Consider the following 22,047-nt stretch of genomic DNA (forward strand, 5'->3'; position numbering starts at 1 on the left):
ATAAAACACTATATTAAAAAAACATTAAAAGCACAGGTTAAACGGCTCAGATAAAACTCAATAAATAGCAACTGAAAACAGGTAAAGGTGCAAAGGGAAAATGCAAGCAACAGCATTTGTGCTCTATCAATTTCAGAAAATAATTCTAACTCATGCTGGCTGTAAATCATGAAGGAGTTCAACAGAATTAATTAATCATATCTAGGTAGCTTAACATTATGTTTTCTGCACTTTGTAATCTGACTCAAAACTAAAGGAATTAATTATTTAAATTTAAGTTAAATAACCTGGTCATCATTCACTCAACTCGTGCTCAGATCAGATGGGATCAGCAAATTCATCCCATAGATAGATAAACAGATGTTCCCAACAGGGAAATTATTTTGTTACAGCAGCATAACATACCCAAAACAATATAAAAGTGATTACAATAAATATAAGAAGAAATACGATACAACATAAAACTAATAAAGTACCAGACTGCCAACATTTCAATAATCCTTGGAGTGAGATTTGATGGAACCAACCAAATTTTGCCGCATACACGGCAGCAAGACATGAGAATCATTTTGTCTCATTTTGTGCAGATTTAATCAGAAAATATAGCACTCAGTAGTAACAAAATGTAAATGCAAAAAAAGATTACAAATAGTTTATTAAAAGAACCAACAGAAGTTTCAAAATAAAACAGGAAACAACTCAACTACACAAAGGAAGTGACGCCAAGACAAAAGACAGGGAATTTCACAATAATAATAATTTCTCTAGATCTGTGTGCCTTGTTGGACTGGCTTTTAGCCTTTTTTGAGGCCTTAATTAACAGCTGATTGAGGTGGTGAGAAAGTATGAAAAAGAATGCAACACATGGAAAATAAAGACAGGGACACCGCTGTGTTCCTAGACCCGTCCTGTTTCTTGTTAAATATGAAGTCACTGGGTCAGCTGCTCATTGCACATAAAAACACAGACACACCCCTGCATTTATCTCCAGCCAGTCACGGATGAAGAATCTTGTGGAGGATGAAATGATCGGACCAATGCAAACATTTTTCTTGTTCTTGCGGCCGAGAACAAGAACAAACTTCTTGCTTCTTGCGGAGTATGTAACGAGCTTTACTCTCTGCTACTAGCAGGACAGACCCCACATAAGCTAGATAGATGCAAGATTATCTATACCTGCTTATAGCAGAACATACAACTGAATAAAAAACTTAATGTCAGTGTTTCTGAGATCATTTTGTTTCAAACACCTGCAAATGATTGATTGTAAACTCAATAACTTCAGCCTCATCTGTACGTGATGATGGACCTGCTGCTGGGTCTGAAATTGAGGACCATGTGGTTCATGATGTTAATCTTTGCCAATACTGATGTTACAATGTTTCCAGCTACTGTTCAGCGTAACAACATTTTACTTCGAAAGTGAAATCACTCTACACCAATCAGAGGCCAGTTTTTGGTAAACAGTAAAGAAAGATTGCTGCCTCCTTGGATTCACTGACCAGCACCGATAGAGAAAAAAATGTCCCAAAAAATCACCGAAATTGGACAGACAAGAGCTGAAACCCGGAGATATGTTCATGAAGAAAATAGATGTCAAATGAAGGCAAATAGACTGGAAAGCGAAAGTGTCTTAAACTACATTTGATTACATACTGTACTTGCTAACTTGACTGTGCTTTTCTTTAGAGAACAGAACCTCTGGTCTGCATTTGTTAAATGGCTGTTGATTTCCTTCAGTAGTCTGGAAAAGGATTATAATGAATATGTAAATAAAAAAAAAACGTATGCTGATGTAGTTGTTTTCAAGTGTATTAACACAATAAACACTTATTTAATTCATTTCAGCTGAACAATTTGCCAAGCCACCTTACCAGGGCTGAACTGGGACCCAAAGTCAGGCCGGGAGTCGTACACTCACTCAGGCCACCCCAACATATATACTGCATGCATATGCTCACACTTGTGCAAGTGTACATACACACACATGGACTTAATAATCACCAAAGCTCATTATTCTAGACCAACATTCATATCAAATCAATAGTCCAGTGTTTCTCTCTTCTCGTCAAAAGGTTCGATACAAAAGTCAAACCAGTACTCTTATATTAATGATGATCTTCTGTTGAGATAAATAACATGATTGTTTCATTTAGTCTGCAAATCATTTAGATGCAAGGTTACCATAGTACATTTAATGCACCAACAGCAATATTCACTACTAAAAACATGAAGTGGTCAACAGCAAGTTCACCTGATGTGATTCAAATAACATCAGAAAATTAAAAAGTCTTCTCAACTTAGACAGCTAAGACACTGTCCAACTTTAGGAGGGGTTCCCAAACTTTATCATGCAGCAGCCCATCTGTGGAAATATGTTTGGCTCAGCAGGACCCACCAAATGTTTCATGAAGGAAAATAAGCAATGTCATTACCATGGGAACAGAAACACATCCACACACACTCCATATGGAGTTTTAACTAAAACCTCAGACATCAACATTTACCCAACAAGCATCAAATGCTGCAGCCACATTATTTACGTCCAGATTAACACACTGACACACTGATTAAATCAAAAGTTCCCTCATCAGCATTTAACCTGACTAATGAAATGTTCTTCACTTTCACAGCTGTGCAACTACTTGTGTGTTGGACAGGGACAGATGTGGACAGTATATGTAAACAGTTAGCATGTGCATTTGTAGTTATGTGTTTGGGATGATGTGAGGTTTAATAATAAAACAACAAACAAGCTACATAAAAAGGCTCATGGAGAATCTTCACCACTGATCATGTTATCTTCAGATAAAAGTTTGCCCCCAAACAACACGCTGCCCCCCCGCATCTGTCATTTATTAAATGGTTAACTCAAGTGACGTTGCGGATCACTGGACACCACTGCTGGTGGAGGACTTAAAAAATATCGGAAAATTTCCTCCATTTCCCGCCCCCTCTTCAAGCGCCTTCTCTCTTTTTTTAGTAAGTTCTCTTTCTGCTCCTCCGTTCCTCTTTTTCCAAGTCCATTAGTAGGCTACCAGTACCACGTTCCTCTGTCTCTCTGCTGTTCGGCCTCCACACGCTCTCGTGTTGATTAGTTCTCATGTTGAAAATAAAACTTGGCTACTGATATTTTTAATCAATCGACAATTAGTGAAGGTGAAAACTTACGAACACAAGTGGGCGGGTGCCAGTTTCTGCAGACCAATCAACTGCACCAGTGTAGTTCGCCGTGATTCTTTTTTACTTTTTATTCTTTTTATTTATTTTCTTTCTCCAGTTAGGCCACTTAAGAGCCAAGGCCACCGACAGCCAGTCCGGGCCTGCACCTTACTGAACAAAGGTGCTCAACAGAAAACAGCTAAGAAGCTTAAAAAAAAACAAAAAAACAGTGAAAGAAAAATACAATGAAAACTAAGCAATACAAAAAACAATGAGAGTAAAAAAAAAGCAACTCATACTGGTTGGTCATACTGCTGTAAGTGTTCTTGGTCAGCTTACTTTACACTGTTGAACCCATGTGAAAAATCTTGGTGTGATCATTGATAGCTCGTTTAACGTCCACTGGCAGGTCATCTCAGGATCTTTCAGCATTTTGTCAGCATTTTCTTTTATTTGAGGATTCTTGACAAGATAAAGCCCTACCTGTTTAAGCATTATCAAGAATGTCATCCACCTGCTCCCTGTATTATGGCCATGATCGGTCATCGTTGCACCGATTGCAGTTTGCTGAAAATACAGCTGTTCAGTTGCTTAGAAGGCAACGTGATCACATTGCCGCCATACTTTCTACATAACATTGGCTTCCCATTGATTTTGGGACTCAGTACAAAATTTTGTTACTTGTTTTTAAACCCTGAAATGGTTTACCTCCTTTGTATCTGTCAGACCTGCTTCACCAGCAAGCTCCAGCCAGGGCTCTGAGGTCGCCTACACAGCATCTGAAGGTCCCGTCCCCTAGTCTCAAATCCAGGGATGACAGAACGTTTTTTGATTCATTTATCGGTCTTTTTTGATTTAATTTTCACACCTGGTTCATTATACCATTGTTTCATGTTGTTTTTAAATGGGTCGTCCACGCCCTTCTATGCTGCACATGGGGGGTCTCTCGGCTTGTTGGTCTAGGGGTGTGATTCTCGCTTAGGCTTAGGGTGCAAAAGGTCCCGTGTTCAACTCCCGGATGAGCCCTTCCACTTCACAGCAGTTCTGTTTGTTGTGTGGAAAAAGTACAAACTGTCATCCTAACGTTTCAGAAACCAGTGAAAAGGCATATGAAACTTTGATTTCAGCATTAATTTCTGGCTTAAGTTCAGGTCTTTCCAGTTTTTAGTCATGCAAGAGTGCATTTCCAGAGCCACCACAGATAAAGTCTCAATGTCAGAAATCTCTCAGTCTTAAAAAGCTTTGTCACCAAAGTAAATGCCAAACAAAACGGCATGCTCAGTAAAATGTCATATCTTTTCAAGGATTTCATAGATGAAAGAAAGGTTATTTTGGTTCTGCCATTTGACTACAGCATTGGTATTAAGATGGAGATGTATAAGCCATGCTTTTGTTACAGTCAAGTTAAAGGCCTGTGGTGAATAACCAGTGGACAGAGAGCCATTGAAATGATTGAGCACAAAAGTGACATTATGGGTGTGAGAAGTCCTGTCCTGGACCTCCTGGAAGTTCTGGGTGAGCCCAATGCTTGCTGATTAAGACGCTGCTGTGTTCATGATCAACTATGTTAATAGAGCAGTGACTCTCACAAAACACTGACATTCTTCTGCTAAAGCTTCCCTACAAAGCTGGAAGGCTCTCTTCACAGTGTCTTGCCACTCCAGATCAGCTTTTCTTTTTCAGACATTTGTCATCAGAAACCAAGAAACTAAACAAATGCAAACGTGCAGCAAATCAACAAAATAGTCCAATTAAACATGATAATTACTGACATGGAACACTCCCAAGATTGTGGGGAAGTTGCCTAGCATCCAGCAAGATACCTCAGTGGATTACCGAACTGGCTTTCCTTGCGGGGGATGTGCGATGTCGGAAAAGAAGCAGATCAAGATCTCTGGAGCAAAGCCCAAGACTTCTGGGTGGGCATGACAACTTTAGTATGGACAAAGACAATAGAGAAACTGCCGCTTGGTGAAAGTTTGGAGAGTACTGATCCAGTCGGATGGAAGGTGAAGGTTCCAGAGGCCTCATACAAAGGGCTTTGGTAGGCGTATGGGCAAGGGGTAAGTGGTTGACATCCTTGGATCCCAGCCACTATCCCTCAAATCTTTTCCTATCTTTGTGCTCAACCTAGCTGACAGCTTCTGTGCTAAAAGAAATTCCAGCATACAAAGTCTGTTTTCACACCTGGTTCATTACGCCATTGTTTCATGTTGTTTTTAAATCGGTCGTCCGCGCCCTTCTATGCTGGACATGGGCGGTCTTTCGGCTCGTTGGTCTAGGGGTATGATTCTCGCTTTGGGTGCGAGAGGTCCCGGGTTCAACTCCCGGACGAGCCCTTCACAGCAGTTCTGTTTGTTGTGTGGAGAAAGTACAAACTGTCATCTTAACATTTCAGAAACCAGTGAGAAGGCATATGAAACTTTGATTTCAGCCTTCATTTCTGCGTTAAGTTCAGGTCTTGCCAGTACTTAGTCATGCAAGAGTGGATTTCCAGAGCCACCACAGATAAAGTCTCAATGTCAGAAATCTCTCAGTCTTAAAAAGCTTTGTCACCAAAGTAAATGCCAAACAAAACGGCATGCTCAGTAAAATGTCATATCTTTTCAAGGATTTCATAGATGAAAGAAAGGTTATTTTAGTTCTGCCATTTGACTACAGCATTGGTATTAAGATGGAGATGTATAAGCCATGCTTTTGTTACAGTCAAGTTAAAGGCCTGTGGTGAATAACCAGTGGACAGAGAGCCATTGAAATGATTGAGCACAAAAGTGACATTATGGGTGTGAGAAGTCCTGTCCTGGACCTCCTGGAAGTTCTGGGTGAGCCCAATGCTTGCTGATTAAGACGCTGCTGTGTTCATGATCAACTACGTTAATAGAGCAGTGACTCTCACAAAACACTGACATTCTTCTGCTAAACTTCCCTACAAAGCTGGAAGGCTCTCCTCACAGTGTCTTGCCACTCCAGATCAGCTTTTCTTTTTCAGACATTTGCCATCAGAAACCAAGAAACTAAACAAACGCAAACGTGCAGCAAACCAACAAAATAGTCCAATTAAACATGGTAATTACGGACATGGAACACTCCCAAGATTGTGGGGAAGTTGCCTAGCATCCAGCAAGATACCTCAGTGGAGTACCGAACTGGCTTTCCTTGCGGGGGATGTGCTATGTCGGAAAAGAAGCAGATCAAGATCTCTGGAGCAAAGCACAGTATTTCTGGGTGGGCATGACAGCTTTGGTATGGACAAAGACAATAGAGAAACTGCCGCTTGGTGAAAGTTTGGAGAGTACTGATCCAGTCGGATGGAAGGTGAAGGTTCCAGAGGCCTCATACAAAGGGCTTTGGTAGGCGTATGGGCAAGGGGTAAGTGGTTGACATCCTTGGATCCCAGCCACTATCCCTCAAATCTTTTCCTATCTTTGTGCTCAACCTAGCTGACAGCTTCTGTGCTAAAAGAAATTCCAGCATACAAAGTCTGTTTTCACACCTGGTTCATTACGCCATTGTTTCATGTTGTTTTTAAATCGGTCGTCCGCGCCCTTCTATGCTGGACATGGGCGGTCTCTCGGCTCGTTGGTCTAGGGGTATGATTCTCGCTTTGGGTGCGAGAGGTCCCGGGTTCAACTCCCGGACGAGCCCTTCACAGCAGTTCTGTTTGTTGTGTGGAGAAAGTACAAACTGTCATCTTAACATTTCAGAAACCAGTGAGAAGGCATATGAAACTTTGATTTCAGCCTTCATTTCTGCGTTAAGTTCAGGTCTTGCCAGTACTTAGTCATGCAAGAGTGGATTTCCAGAGCCACCACAGATAAAGTCTCAATGTCAGAAATCTCTCAGTCTTATAAAGCTTTGTCACCAAAGTAAATGCCAAACAAAACGGCATGCTCAGTAAAATGTCATATCTTTTCAAGGATTTCATAGATGAAAGAAAGGTTATTTTAGTTCTGCCATTTGACTACAGCATTGGTATTAAGATGGAGATGTATAAGCCATGCTTTTGTTACAGTCAAGTTAAAGGCCTGTGGTGAATAACCAGTGGACAGAGAGCCATTGAAATGATTGAGCACAAAAGTGACATTATGGGTGTGAGAAGTCCTGTCCTGGACCTCCTGGAAGTTCTGGGTGAGCCCAATGCTTGCTGATTAAGACGCTGCTGTGTTCATGATCAACTACGTTAATAGAGCAGTGACTCTCACAAAACACTGACATTCTTCTGCTAAACTTCCCTACAAAGCTGGAAGGCTCTCCTCACAGTGTCTTGCCACTCCAGATCAGCTTTTCTTTTTCAGACATTTGCCATCAGAAACCAAGAAACTAAACAAACGCAAACGTGCAGCAAACCAACAAAATAGTCCAATTAAACATGGTAATTACGGACATGGAACACTCCCAAGATTGTGGGGAAGTTGCCTAGCATCCAGCAAGATACCTCAGTGGAGTACCGAACTGGCTTTCCTTGCGGGGGATGTGCTATGTCGGAAAAGAAGCAGATCAAAATCTCTGGAGCAAAGCACAGTATTTCTGGGTGGGCATGACAGCTTTGGTATGGACAAAGACAATAGAGAAACTGCCGCTTGGTGAAAGTTTGGAGAGTACTGATCCAGTCGGATGGAAGGTGAAGGTTCCAGAGGCCTCATACAAAGGGCTTTGGTAGGCGTATGGGCAAGGGGTAAGTGGTTGACATCCTTGGATCCCAGCCACTATCCCTCAAATCTTTTCCTATCTTTGTGCTCAACCTAGCTGACAGCTTCTGTGCTAAAAGAAATTCCAGCATACAAAGTCTGTTTTCACACCTGGTTCATTACGCCATTGTTTCATGTTGTTTTTAAATCGGTCGTCCGCGCCCTTCTATGCTGGACATGGGCGGTCTCTCGGCTCGTTGGTCTAGGGGTATGATTCTCGCTTTGGGTGCGAGAGGTCCCGGGTTCAACTCCCGGACGAGCCCTTCACAGCAGTTCTGTTTGTTGTGTGGAGAAAGTACAAACTGTCATCTTAACATTTCAGAAACCAGTGAGAAGGCATATGAAACTTTGATTTCAGCCTTCATTTCTGCGTTAAGTTCAGGTCTTGCCAGTACTTAGACATGCAAGAGTGCATTTCCAGAGCCACCACAGATGAAGTCTCAATGTCAGAAATCTCTCAGTCTTAAAAAGCTTTGTCACCAAAGTAAATGCCAAACAAAACGGCATGCTCAGTAAAATGTCATATCTTTTCAAGGATTTCATAGATGAAAGAAAGGTTATTTTAGTTCTGCCATTTGACTACAGCATTGGTATTAAGATGGAGATGTATAAGCCATGCTTTTGTTACAGTCAAGTTAAAGGCCTGTGGTGAATAACCAGTGGACAGAGAGCCATTGAAATGATTGAGCACAAAAGTGACATTATGGGTGTGAGAAGTCCTGTCCTGGACCTCCTGGAAGTTCTGGGTGAGCCCAATGCTTGCTGATTAAGACGCTGCTGTGTTCATGATCAACTACGTTAATAGAGCAGTGACTCTCACAAAACACTGACATTCTTCTGCTAAACTTCCCTACAAAGCTGGAAGGCTCTCCTCACAGTGTCTTGTCACTCCAGATCAGCTTTTCTTCTTCAGACATTTGCCATCAGAAACCAAGAAACTAAACAAACGCAAACGTGCAGCAAACCAACAAAATAGTCCAATTAAACATGGTAATTACGGACATGGAACACTCCCAAGATTGTGGGGAAGTTGCCTAGCATCCAGCAAGATACCTCAGTGGAGTACCGAACTGGCTTTCCTTGCGGGGGATGTGCTATGTCGGAAAAGAAGCAGATCAAGATCTCTGGAGCAAAGCACAGTATTTCTGGGTGGGCATGACAGCTTTGGTATGGACAAAGACAATAGAGAAACTGCCGCTTGGTGAAAGTTTGGAGAGTACTGATCCAGTCGGATGGAAGGTGAAGGTTCCAGAGGCCTCATACAAAGGGCTTTGGTAGGCGTATGGGCAAGGGGTAAGTGGTTGACATCCTTGGATCCCAGCCACTATCCCTCAAATCTTTTCCTATCTTTGTGCTCAACCTAGCTGACAGCTTCTGTGCTAAAAGAAATTCCAGCATACAAAGTCTGTTTTCACACCTGGTTCATTACGCCATTGTTTCATGTTGTTTTTAAATCGGTCGTCCGCGCCCTTCTATGCTGGACATGGGCGGTCTTTCGGCTCGTTGGTCTAGGGGTATGATTCTCGCTTTGGGTGCGAGAGGTCCCGGGTTCAACTCCCGGACGAGCCCTTCACAGCAGTTCTGTTTGTTGTGTGGAGAAAGTACAAACTGTCATCTTAACATTTCAGAAACCAGTGAGAAGGCATATGAAACTTTGATTTCAGCCTTCATTTCTGCGTTAAGTTCAGGTCTTGCCAGTACTTAGTCATGCAAGAGTGGATTTCCAGAGCCACCACAGATAAAGTCTCAATGTCAGAAATCTCTCAGTCTTATAAAGCTTTGTCACCAAAGTAAATGCCAAACAAAACGGCATGCTCAGTAAAATGTCATATCTTTTCAAGGATTTCATAGATGAAAGAAAGGTTATTTTAGTTCTGCCATTTGACTACAGCATTGGTATTAAGATGGAGATGTATAAGCCATGCTTTTGTTACAGTCAAGTTAAAGGCCTGTGGTGAATAACCAGTGGACAGAGAGCCATTGAAATGATTGAGCACAAAAGTGACATTATGGGTGTGAGAAGTCCTGTCCTGGACCTCCTGGAAGTTCTGGGTGAGCCCAATGCTTGCTGATTAAGACGCTGCTGTGTTCATGATCAACTACGTTAATAGAGCAGTGACTCTCACAAAACACTGACATTCTTCTGCTAAACTTCCCTACAAAGCTGGAAGGCTCTCCTCACAGTGTCTTGCCACTCCAGATCAGCTTTTCTTTTTCAGACATTTGCCATCAGAAACCAAGAAACTAAACAAACGCAAACGTGCAGCAAACCAACAAAATAGTCCAATTAAACATGGTAATTACGGACATGGAACACTCCCAAGATTGTGGGGAAGTTGCCTAGCATCCAGCAAGATACCTCAGTGGAGTACCGAACTGGCTTTCCTTGCGGGGGATGTGCTATGTCGGAAAAGAAGCAGATCAAAATCTCTGGAGCAAAGCACAGTATTTCTGGGTGGGCATGACAGCTTTGGTATGGACAAAGACAATAGAGAAACTGCCGCTTGGTGAAAGTTTGGAGAGTACTGATCCAGTCGGATGGAAGGTGAAGGTTCCAGAGGCCTCATACAAAGGGCTTTGGTAGGCGTATGGGCAAGGGGTAAGTGGTTGACATCCTTGGATCCCAGCCACTATCCCTCAAATCTTTTCCTATCTTTGTGCTCAACCTAGCTGACAGCTTCTGTGCTAAAAGAAATTCCAGCATACAAAGTCTGTTTTCACACCTGGTTCATTACGCCATTGTTTCATGTTGTTTTTAAATCGGTCGTCCGCGCCCTTCTATGCTGGACATGGGCGGTCTCTCGGCTCGTTGGTCTAGGGGTATGATTCTCGCTTTGGGTGCGAGAGGTCCCGGGTTCAACTCCCGGACGAGCCCTTCACAGCAGTTCTGTTTGTTGTGTGGAGAAAGTACAAACTGTCATCTTAACATTTCAGAAACCAGTGAGAAGGCATATGAAACTTTGATTTCAGCCTTCATTTCTGCGTTAAGTTCAGGTCTTGCCAGTACTTAGTCATGCAAGAGTGGATTTCCAGAGCCACCACAGATAAAGTCTCAATGTCAGAAATCTCTCAGTCTTAAAAAGCTTTGTCACCAAAGTAAATGCCAAACAAAACGGCATGCTCAGTAAAATGTCATATCTTTTCAAGGATTTCATAGATGAAAGAAAGGTTATTTTAGTTCTGCCATTTGACTACAGCATTGGTATTAAGATGGAGATGTATAAGCCATGCTTTTGTTACAGTCAAGTTAAAGGCCTGTGGTGAATAACCAGTGGACAGAGAGCCATTGAAATGATTGAGCACAAAAGTGACATTATGGGTGTGAGAAGTCCTGTCCTGGACCTCCTGGAAGTTCTGGGTGAGCCCAATGCTTGCTGATTAAGACGCTGCTGTGTTCATGATCAACTACGTTAATAGAGCAGTGACTCTCACAAAACACTGACATTCTTCTGCTAAACTTCCCTACAAAGCTGGAAGGCTCTCCTCACAGTGTCTTGCCACTCCAGATCAGCTTTTCTTTTTCAGACATTTGCCATCAGAAACCAAGAAACTAAACAAACGCAAACGTGCAGCAAACCAACAAAATAGTCCAATTAAACATGGTAATTACGGACATGGAACACTCCCAAGATTGTGGGGAAGTTGCCTAGCATCCAGCAAGATACCTCAGTGGAGTACCGAACTGGCTTTCCTTGCGGGGGATGTGCTATGTCGGAAAAGAAGCAGATCAAAATCTCTGGAGCAAAGCACAGTATTTCTGGGTGGGCATGACAGCTTTGGTATGGACAAAGACAATAGAGAAACTGCCGCTTGGTGAAAGTTTGGAGAGTACTGATCCAGTCGGATGGAAGGTGAAGGTTCCAGAGGCCTCATACAAAGGGCTTTGGTAGGCGTATGGGCAAGGGGTAAGTGGTTGACATCCTTGGATCCCAGCCACTATCCCTCAAATCTTTTCCTATCTTTGTGCTCAACCTAGCTGACAGCTTCTGTGCTAAAAGAAATTCCAGCATACAAAGTCTGTTTTCACATCTGGTTCATTACGCCATTGTTTCATGTTGTTTTTAAATCGGTCGTCCGCGCCCTTCTATGCTGGACATGGGCGGTCTCTCGGCTCGTTGGTCTAGGGGTATGATTCTCGCTTTGGGTGCGAGAGGTCCCGGGTTCAACTCCCGGACGAGCCCTTCACAGCAGTTCTGTTTGTTGTGTGGAGAAAGTACAAACTGTCATCTTAACATTTCAGAAACCAGTGAGAAGGCATATGAAACTTTGATTTCAGCCTTCATTTCTGCGTTAAGTTCAGGTCTTGCCAGTACTTAGTCATGCAAGAGTGGATTTCCAGAGCCACCACAGATAAAGTCTCAATGTCAGAAATCTCTCAGTCTTAAAAAGCTTTGTCACCAAAGTAAATGCCAAACAAAACGGCATGCTCAGTAAAATGTCATATCTTTTCAAGGATTTCATAGATGAAAGAAAGGTTATTTTAGTTCTGCCATTTGACTACAGCATTGGTATTAAGATGGAGATGTATAAGCCATGCTTTTGTTACAGTCAAGTTAAAGGCCTGTGGTGAATAACCAGTGGACAGAGAGCCATTGAAATGATTGAGCACAAAAGTGACATTATGGGTGTGAGAAGTCCTGTCCTGGACCTCCTGGAAGTTCTGGGTGAGCCCAATGCTTGCTGATTAAGACGCTGCTGTGTTCATGATCAACTACGTTAATAGAGCAGTGACTCTCACAAAACACTGACATTCTTCTGCTAAACTTCCCTACAAAGCTGGAAGGCTCTCCTCACAGTGTCTTGCCACTCCAGATCAGCTTTTCTTTTTCAGACATTTGCCATCAGAAACCAAGAAACTAAACAAACGCAAACGTGCAGCAAACCAACAAAATAGTCCAATTAAACATGGTAATTACGGACATGGAACACTCCCAAGATTGTGGGGAAGTTGCCTAGCATCCAGCAAGATACCTCAGTGGAGTACCGAACTGGCTTTCCTTGCGGGGGATGTGCTATGTCGGAAAAGAAGCAGATCAAAATCTCTGGAGCAAAGCACAGTATTTCTGGGTGGGCATGACAGCTTTGGTATGGACAAAGACAATAGAGAAACTGCCGCTTGGTGAAAGTTTGGAGAGTACTGATCCAGTCGGATGGAAGGTGAAGGTTCCAGAGGCCTCATACAAAGGGCTTTGGTAGGCGTATGGGCAAGGGGTAAGTGGTTGACATCCTTGGATCCCAGCCACTATCCCTCAAATCTTTTCCTATCTTTGTGCTCAACCTAGCTGACAGCTTCTGTGCTAAAAGAAATTCCAGCATACAAAGTCTGTTTTCACATCTGGTTCATTACGCCATTGTTTCATGTTGTTTTTAAATCGGTCGTCCGCGCCCTTCTATGCTGGACATGGGCGGTCTTTCGGCTCGTTGGTCTAGGGGTATGATTCTCGCTTTGGGTGCGAGAGGTCCCGGGTTCAACTCCCGGACGAGCCCTTCACAGCAGTTCTGTTTGTTGTGTGGAGAAAGTACAAACTGTCATCTTAACATTTCAGAAACCAGTGAGAAGGCATATGAAACTTTGATTTCAGCCTTCATTTCTGCGTTAAGTTCAGGTCTTGCCAGTACTTAGTCATGCAAGAGTGGATTTCCAGAGCCACCACAGATAAAGTCTCAATGTCAGAAATCTCTCAGTCTTATAAAGCTTTGTCACCAAAGTAAATGCCAAACAAAACGGCATGCTCAGTAAAATGTCATATCTTTTCAAGGATTTCATAGATGAAAGAAAGGTTATTTTAGTTCTGCCATTTGACTACAGCATTGGTATTAAGATGGAGATGTATAAGCCATGCTTTTGTTACAGTCAAGTTAAAGGCCTGTGGTGAATAACCAGTGGACAGAGAGCCATTGAAATGATTGAGCACAAAAGTGACATTATGGGTGTGAGAAGTCCTGTCCTGGACCTCCTGGAAGTTCTGGGTGAGCCCAATGCTTGCTGATTAAGACGCTGCTGTGTTCATGATCAACTACGTTAATAGAGCAGTGACTCTCACAAAACACTGACATTCTTCTGCTAAACTTCCCTACAAAGCTGGAAGGCTCTCCTCACAGTGTCTTGCCACTCCAGATCAGCTTTTCTTTTTCAGACATTTGCCATCAGAAACCAAGAAACTAAACAAACGCAAACGTGCAGCAAACCAACAAAATAGTCCAATTAAACATGGTAATTACGGACATGGAACACTCCCAAGATTGTGGGGAAGTTGCCTAGCATCCAGCAAGATACCTCAGTGGAGTACCGAACTGGCTTTCCTTGCGGGGGATGTGCTATGTCGGAAAAGAAGCAGATCAAGATCTCTGGAGCAAAGCACAGTATTTCTGGGTGGGCATGACAGCTTTGGTATGGACAAAGACAATAGAGAAACTGCCGCTTGGTGAAAGTTTGGAGAGTACTGATCCAGTCGGATGGAAGGTGAAGGTTCCAGAGGCCTCATACAAAGGGCTTTGGTAGGCGTATGGGCAAGGGGTAAGTGGTTGACATCCTTGGATCCCAGCCACTATCCCTCAAATCTTTTCCTATCTTTGTGCTCAACCTAGCTGACAGCTTCTGTGCTAAAAGAAATTCCAGCATACAAAGTCTGTTTTCACATCTGGTTCATTACGCCATTGTTTCATGTTGTTTTTAAATCGGTCGTCCGCGCCCTTCTATGCTGGACATGGGCGGTCTTTCGGCTCGTTGGTCTAGGGGTATGATTCTCGCTTTGGGTGCGAGAGGTCCCGGGTTCAACTCCCGGACGAGCCCTTCACAGCAGTTCTGTTTGTTGTGTGGAGAAAGTACAAACTGTCATCTTAACATTTCAGAAACCAGTGAGAAGGCATATGAAACTTTGATTTCAGCCTTCATTTCTGCGTTAAGTTCAGGTCTTGCCAGTACTTAGTCATGCAAGAGTGGATTTCCAGAGCCACCACAGATAAAGTCTCAATGTCAGAAATCTCTCAGTCTTATAAAGCTTTGTCACCAAAGTAAATGCCAAACAAAACGGCATGCTCAGTAAAATGTCATATCTTTTCAAGGATTTCATAGATGAAAGAAAGGTTATTTTAGTTCTGCCATTTGACTACAGCATTGGTATTAAGATGGAGATGTATAAGCCATGCTTTTGTTACAGTCAAGTTAAAGGCCTGTGGTGAATAACCAGTGGACAGAGAGCCATTGAAATGATTGAGCACAAAAGTGACATTATGGGTGTGAGAAGTCCTGTCCTGGACCTCCTGGAAGTTCTGGGTGAGCCCAATGCTTGCTGATTAAGACGCTGCTGTGTTCATGATCAACTACGTTAATAGAGCAGTGACTCTCACAAAACACTGACATTCTTCTGCTAAACTTCCCTACAAAGCTGGAAGGCTCTCCTCACAGTGTCTTGCCACTCCAGATCAGCTTTTCTTTTTCAGACATTTGCCATCAGAAACCAAGAAACTAAACAAACGCAAACGTGCAGCAAACCAACAAAATAGTCCAATTAAACATGGTAATTACGGACATGGAACACTCCCAAGATTGTGGGGAAGTTGCCTAGCATCCAGCAAGATACCTCAGTGGAGTACCGAACTGGCTTTCCTTGCGGGGGATGTGCTATGTCGGAAAAGAAGCAGATCAAGATCTCTGGAGCAAAGCACAGTATTTCTGGGTGGGCATGACAGCTTTGGTATGGACAAAGACAATAGAGAAACTGCCGCTTGGTGAAAGTTTGGAGAGTACTGATCCAGTCGGATGGAAGGTGAAGGTTCCAGAGGCCTCATACAAAGGGCTTTGGTAGGCGTATGGGCAAGGGGTAAGTGGTTGACATCCTTGGATCCCAGCCACTATCCCTCAAATCTTTTCCTATCTTTGTGCTCAACCTAGCTGACAGCTTCTGTGCTAAAAGAAATTCCAGCATACAAAGTCTGTTTTCACACCTGGTTCATTACGCCATTGTTTCATGTTGTTTTTAAATCGGTCGTCCGCGCCCTTCTATGCTGGACATGGGCGGTCTTTCGGCTCGTTGGTCTAGGGGTATGATTCTCGCTTTGGGTGCGAGAGGTCCCGGGTTCAACTCCCGGACGAGCCCTTCACAGCAGTTCTGTTTGTTGTGTGGAGAAAGTACAAACTGTCATCTTAACATTTCAGAAACCAGTGAGAAGGCATATGAAACTTTGATTTCAGCCTTCATTTCTGCGTTAAGTTCAGGTCTTGCCAGTACTTAGTCATGCAAGAGTGCATTTCCAGAGCCACCACAGATGAAGTCTCAATGTCAGAAATCTCTCAGTCTTATAAAGCTTTGTCACCAAAGTAAATGCCAAACAAAACGGCATGCTCAGTAAAATGTCATATCTTTTCAAGGATTTCATAGATGAAAGAAAGGTTATTTTAGTTCTGCCATTTGACTACAGCATTGGTATTAAGATGGAGATGTATAAGCCATGCTTTTGTTACAGTCAAGTTAAAGGCCTGTGGTGAATAACCAGTGGACAGAGAGCCATTGAAATGATTGAGCACAAAAGTGACATTATGGGTGTGAGAAGTCCTGTCCTGGACCTCCTGGAAGTTCTGGGTGAGCCCAATGCTTGCTGATTAAGACGCTGCTGTGTTCATGATCAACTACGTTAATAGAGCAGTGACTCTCACAAAACACTGACATTCTTCTGCTAAACTTCCCTACAAAGCTGGAAGGCTCTCCTCACAAAACCCCCCCAAAAAAACAAGGATATAAAGAGCACATTTTTCTTATAGCCATAGTCAAATTCCTTAGCTTCTAAAATTAAAGGAAATTATGAAATAACGTTAAAACCCAAAGGTGTCAATTTAAAATATTTTTAAATTAAAAAAAGGAGTAACAACAAAAATTCTTTTTTTATAACATAATCTAGTTCACAATAGCTTCTAGTGTTTCCCTCCTAAGTGAAAGCGATCTTTCAATATTCAGTTTTTCCAGGGATTTTTGTTCACAACAACAAGGGTTTTTTTTTACAATCATGAGCTCAAAGGGACAAAAAAGAAAGAAAAAAACCATAAACACAAAGACATGAGAAACGCGTTTTCCTCCTTATGGCGATAATCAATAGCCTTAGCTCGTATCATCAAAGGAAAAAGGAGAATTTTACAACACAAAACTGTAAATTTACAATATTTTAAATTGGGAAAGCGCAATAACGACAAAATTCCTTTGTAGCATAATTCGGTTCAGAGTATCTTCTAGTCCATTAGTTTTTTGGTAGTTTCCATTTATTATACAGATCTTTTTCAGTTCCACCAGTTTTATCTCTTGCTATGTATTCTTTGACTAGATTTATCACAGATTTTACAACACTCCTTCCTTCAATGCTAAAATTCTTAAAAACCCATATATTCCTTGCTTTCCAAATTGCATCTTTTGTACAATTAATAATAATCCACCAACAATAAACATTCCCTTCCGGTTCTTTTTCTAGACAACCATATACAATTTTTTCGTAGGATAATGGGCATTTTTGTAAACTTTGAAGCCATGTATTCATAAGACGCCATACTCCCCTAGCAAAAGGACATGTCCAAAAAAGGTGTTCAATTGTTTCATCATCGCCACATGACGGCCTAGGACATTTAGGGCTCCGTGTTAGATTTCATTTTTTCAAAAAAACCTGTGTCGGTAAACATTGGTGTACGCTAGATCCTTATGTAAGTTGGATAAGCTTTTACAATATATATTTCTCCAAGTTCTTACACATTGTTCTTTGGTCAGTTTTCCTATTGGCGTTAGTCTTTTTAAGTCATATAATAACTCCTCTGTTTTTTTACTACTTAATGTTTCAGCAGGGATCTGAGCAAAAACTGGATGTACTTTTTTTTAGAAACAATTCATAGATTTTTGGACTGTCCTCTGAATAAGGGGTGTCCAGTTTTACCCTTACACCCCATTTCCTCATTATTCCTCTCCCTACCCAAAATTTGGCAAAGTGAGCCCACACTAGCTCCGTTTTTTCCATCAAGCAAGCTTTAAGTATAGGCGTCAAGAACATCGCATTTAATTTGGATTCTATTTCAGGTACCGCTCGTCCTCCTTTCTCGCACGGTTTGTACATAATTTCTCTTTTTATTTTCTCTTGTTTTGTTCCCCAAATAAAACGGTAAATCATTTTCCTAAGGGAAGCTATTACCTTAGGTGGTGGAGGCAAAGTTGTTGCAAGTTGTGCTATTGTGGAAATGACTTCTGTTTTAATTACTAAGACTTTCCCTAATAATGATAGTTCTCCGTCTTTCCACTGATACAGTTTGCCTTGTAGCCTTGGTATTTTATCCGACCAATTTTTGATCTCCATATTTTTGCCTATTTGAATTCCTAATACTTTAATAAAACCCTCTTTTTCAGTGAGTTCCTGTGAGTTTTTTGTCTCTCTCCAATTGAGGTATAAGACCTCGCTCTTATGTTTATTTAGCTTGGTGCCTGATGCCAGGGATAAACATTCGCTCAGCCTTAGCGTCTCTTGAATAGAGTCATTGTTAAAAGAAGGGTTACATCGCCCATGTATAGACTTAACTTGGCTACATCTCCCCTGCTACCTGGGGGAGATAGACCTTTTATACTTGCAGCTTCTCTTAGAGCACATGCCAATGGTTCCATGGCTAAAACAAACAGAGTGGGGGAAAGAGGGCACCCCTGCCGCACTCCTGATTTTATTTCTAACGTATTTATAAGAGAACCATTTATTAATATTCTACTTACAGCATTGTCTTGAAGACGATTTAACCATTTCCTAAAAGTCCCATATAAACCAAAAGTGTCCAGGGTTCTTTCTATGTAATGATGGCTTTATGCTATCAAAAGTTCAAAAGATCTAAACTCAATATACACAGGGGTAGATGTCTTTCGTCACAATATAGAAATGCGTCTCTAACTAAAGCTATGTTATCTGTTATCCTTCGGTCCGGGGACCGCACAAGTTTGCTCCTTTCCTATTAACTGACTGACAATTTTTTGCAATCTGAAAAAGAGTGCTTTTGATAAAATCTTTGTGTCCACCCCCAGAAGGGACAGTGGTCGCCAGTTTTGGAGATCACTTTTGTTTCCTTTTTTACAAAGTAAAGAAATCACCCCAGTACACATGGATAGAGGTAGTGTACCTTTTTGGAAGGATTCTTTATACATGTTTAACATGGGTTCTTGCAATTGGTCCCAAAAGGTAACAAAAAATTCTTTAGGTAATCCATCTAGTCCAGGGGTTTTATTGTTTTCCATGCTAAATAAGGCTTTTGTCAACTCTGTTATTGTTAAGTCTGCTTCCAAAGATTCTTTCTCTATTTTTCCTAATTTAGTTTTTACCTTAGAAAGGAAAAAGTTAATTTCCTGTTTGTCTACATGTTTTTCCCCATATAATTGGGAGTAAAAAGCACGAGTCACCCTTAATATATCCCTGGGTTCCGAAAGGGTGTTCCCAGTTTCGTCTATTAATGACTGAATAGAATTTTTTGGGTGGAGTACTTTCCTGAAAAAATAATTTGTGCACTTTTCATTTTCTTCTATATATTTTTCTCTGCTTCTTATCAGAAACCCTTTACTTTGCTCGTTTAGAGCTGCCATTATTTCAGTTTTTTGTCTAGAGATCTCTTCTGCTATCGGGTAACCTTGTTGCAGAAGTTCATAATTTCTTTGTAGTTTTGCCTGTTTTCTATTTATCCATTCCTTCTTTTTTTGTACAATTTTTGCTCCTTCTTTTTAAAAAAAGGTTTTAGTTCTGTGTTTTAAGTCTTCCCACCATTCACCCACTGAATCATATAGAAAAAGTAGGGAAAGCCATTGTTGCAATTTTCCTTTATATTTTGTCACAATGAACTTATTCTTGAGAAGACTAGTATTTAGCTTCCAAGGGCCTTTTCTCAGCTCCAAAAGTTCCTGGTAAGGAAAGGGTAGCTGTTAGTTTGTTGTGATCTGAAAATGGTGCTACCTCATTTTTGGCCTCGATTGGTAATATTCCTTTGGTTATGAAAATGTAGTCTATGAGTGAAAAAGCCCTCCCGTTTGACCAGGTATGAATCAAATTATCAGGGTACAAGTCTTTAAAGACATCTTTTTAAATTACAGTTGGACATTAAGTTTTTCAAAGTATATGAACTTGCGTCCAGTCGGGATGCTATGGATGTACCTGTTGTTCTATCCTTCTTCTCCATTCTGCAGTTAAAATCACCCCCTATAATGACTTCCTTTCCACAGCAAATATAAGACTGAAGCATTTGAAGCAAGGTTATCCGTTCCTGCAGGTCATTAGGCCCGTACACGTTAATAATTCTAAAGGGAAAACCATTTTTTTCCAGATCTACCAACATCATTCTACCATCCATTGTTATCTGAGTTTTTTTAACAGACAAAAAAGTATTATTCATAAGGATGGCTACTCTTGAAGCTTTGTTTTTATTATCACCCGACCAAAAGGATTGGCCATAAGGCCATCTGTCTTGATAATTAATATAACTGTTCTTGAAGGCTAAATGACATTCTTGTAACAAAAAAAGGTCTCCTCCTTCTGCATGCAGAGTTGAGAGAATTGATTGGCACTTTATAGGATAATTTATACCTCTTATATTAATCGACACTATTTTTAGCGTATTCTGGTTATTAGGGAGGGGTTGTTGCATATTTATTATTTAGTATTTTTTTTGACAACCAATAGAGGCTAATTGGTAATATATCAGAAAGGAAAAACTCATACATCATACAATTTTAAGGATATTTAGCTTTTTTCTTTTTCTTTTTTTGTGTTTTCCAGAAGTCCACACTGTCCATTTGTGAGTCGCTAGTTGCGGCTTCACTACTTTTCATCATTGTCATTTCTGAGAATACCATTATGTTTTCTGGGTCTAAGTATGGGGTGGATTCGGATGGGGGAGGCCAGTTACCTTGTATGTCCAAATCCTCACCGGGGGAACCCGAAGATGCGGGACGCAGCCGTCTCCGTTGCTCCTTTGGTGGGGAACGAATGAACGGCAAAGAAGACTTTGGTTTTCCCTCTTCGTTCTTTCTATTCGGGTCAGTAAGGAGGGTACGGGGAATTGGCAAATCCGCAGGGGTCTGGTCATCAAGCACGAGGTCCGTTATCATTAAGTCCAACAAGTCTCTACATTCCTTCAAAGTTGTTGGGGGAGTAAATTCCCTCTAATTTGATAATCTTGGGGTTTTGTTTCCATTGCTTCTGATGTTGCCTGGTCCTGGGAGTTGAGTTCAGGAGGGGGGGGGGGGGGGAGGTCCGGCGGAGGGGGGGGACGGTGGACGGTCCTTCTCCTGCTTGCAGAAGATCCTTTACCTCCTGGTCCGTTGTCGTTACGGGCTGTGGTATCTTTGTAGTATCCGGGAAGTGCCTCGCTCCTTCCGTGTCATTCTCCTGCTGGCTTGTGGTTGGAAGCTCGTTAGTGGACATCAATTGCAGGTTGTCCTCGTCTCCACTAATCTCGTGCAGGAGTGGATTTTGTCCGTCGCTCACCTTTTGTCCCTCATCCTCATCAATCTGTTCCCTTGCTTTATTGGCATATGATTTGGGGCAGTTCCGAAAAGAGTGTGTGTCCAAATTACATAGGTTACACTTTTTGGGTAAAATACAGTCTTTTGTGGCATGTTCTGTACTGCCACAATTTCTGCAGTAGGTCAAAGTGCAATTTGATGCCAGGTGAGATATAGAGCCACACTTTCTACAAGTCTTTGGCTGGCCTTGGTAAAAAACATAGCCTCTTATTGCCCCAAGTTGTATTGTTTGGGGCAAATGATTAACGTTGCCAGTTGTTCCATCTACTTGTAATTGGACAAAAAAAGCGTCTTCCGCCAGTTTTAATTCCATCTTGGTCTCTTAATTCCATGCCCTTTAGAACTTTACACCTTAATGACAGCCAGGTGTGAATGTCCTCCATGCGTACCTGTTCCGAGAACATAATCACGGTGACAGATTTTGGTTCTCTTTCCGAAAGCGGGGTCATCGTCATGTTCTTTAGATATGGTTTGGAGTCCTTTTGAGCGTTGAATGCTTGAATGCATCTTTCAAATAGGTGACGTGAAGAGAAGATCACCTCAAAGGATTTCTTTCCAGGAAAGGCAAAAATGAAGTCCAGTTGTATTGGTGTAAATCCCAGTCCGTTTTGTATAACATTTCTGCTGAATTGTAAACGGTCCATTTCAATATCTCCTTGCAGATCAAAGCGCACTGCGTT

The 22,047-nt window shown here is 41.7% G+C and overlaps 9 non-coding genes across 9 annotated transcripts; all 9 read left to right on the plus strand.

Moving 5' to 3' along the window:
- The first annotated feature begins 5,429 nt into the window (after positions 1 to 5,429).
- Positions 5,430 to 5,501, plus strand: trnap-ugg. The gene has a single exon. It is a non-coding gene; the product is annotated as a tRNA-Pro (tRNA).
- A 1,234-nt stretch (positions 5,502 to 6,735) lies between these two features.
- Positions 6,736 to 6,807, plus strand: trnap-ugg. Its single transcript has one exon. It is a non-coding gene; the product is annotated as a tRNA-Pro (tRNA).
- Positions 6,808 to 8,041: 1,234 nt separating this feature from the next.
- trnap-ugg lies at positions 8,042 to 8,113 on the plus strand. Its single transcript has one exon. It is a non-coding gene; the product is annotated as a tRNA-Pro (tRNA).
- Positions 8,114 to 9,347: 1,234 nt separating this feature from the next.
- On the plus strand, positions 9,348 to 9,419 carry trnap-ugg. The gene has a single exon. It is a non-coding gene; the product is annotated as a tRNA-Pro (tRNA).
- A 1,234-nt stretch (positions 9,420 to 10,653) lies between these two features.
- Positions 10,654 to 10,725, plus strand: trnap-ugg. The gene has a single exon. It is a non-coding gene; the product is annotated as a tRNA-Pro (tRNA).
- A 1,234-nt stretch (positions 10,726 to 11,959) lies between these two features.
- trnap-ugg lies at positions 11,960 to 12,031 on the plus strand. The gene has a single exon. It is a non-coding gene; the product is annotated as a tRNA-Pro (tRNA).
- Positions 12,032 to 13,265: 1,234 nt separating this feature from the next.
- trnap-ugg lies at positions 13,266 to 13,337 on the plus strand. The gene has a single exon. It is a non-coding gene; the product is annotated as a tRNA-Pro (tRNA).
- A 1,234-nt stretch (positions 13,338 to 14,571) lies between these two features.
- On the plus strand, positions 14,572 to 14,643 carry trnap-ugg. Its single transcript has one exon. It is a non-coding gene; the product is annotated as a tRNA-Pro (tRNA).
- A 1,234-nt stretch (positions 14,644 to 15,877) lies between these two features.
- On the plus strand, positions 15,878 to 15,949 carry trnap-ugg. Its single transcript has one exon. It is a non-coding gene; the product is annotated as a tRNA-Pro (tRNA).
- The last annotated feature ends 6,098 nt before the right edge of the window (positions 15,950 to 22,047 follow it).

The sequence above is a fragment of the Melanotaenia boesemani genome, chromosome 9 (assembly GCF_017639745.1).
Source record: "Melanotaenia boesemani isolate fMelBoe1 chromosome 9, fMelBoe1.pri, whole genome shotgun sequence".
Taxonomy (NCBI): Eukaryota; Metazoa; Chordata; class Actinopteri; order Atheriniformes; family Melanotaeniidae; genus Melanotaenia; species Melanotaenia boesemani.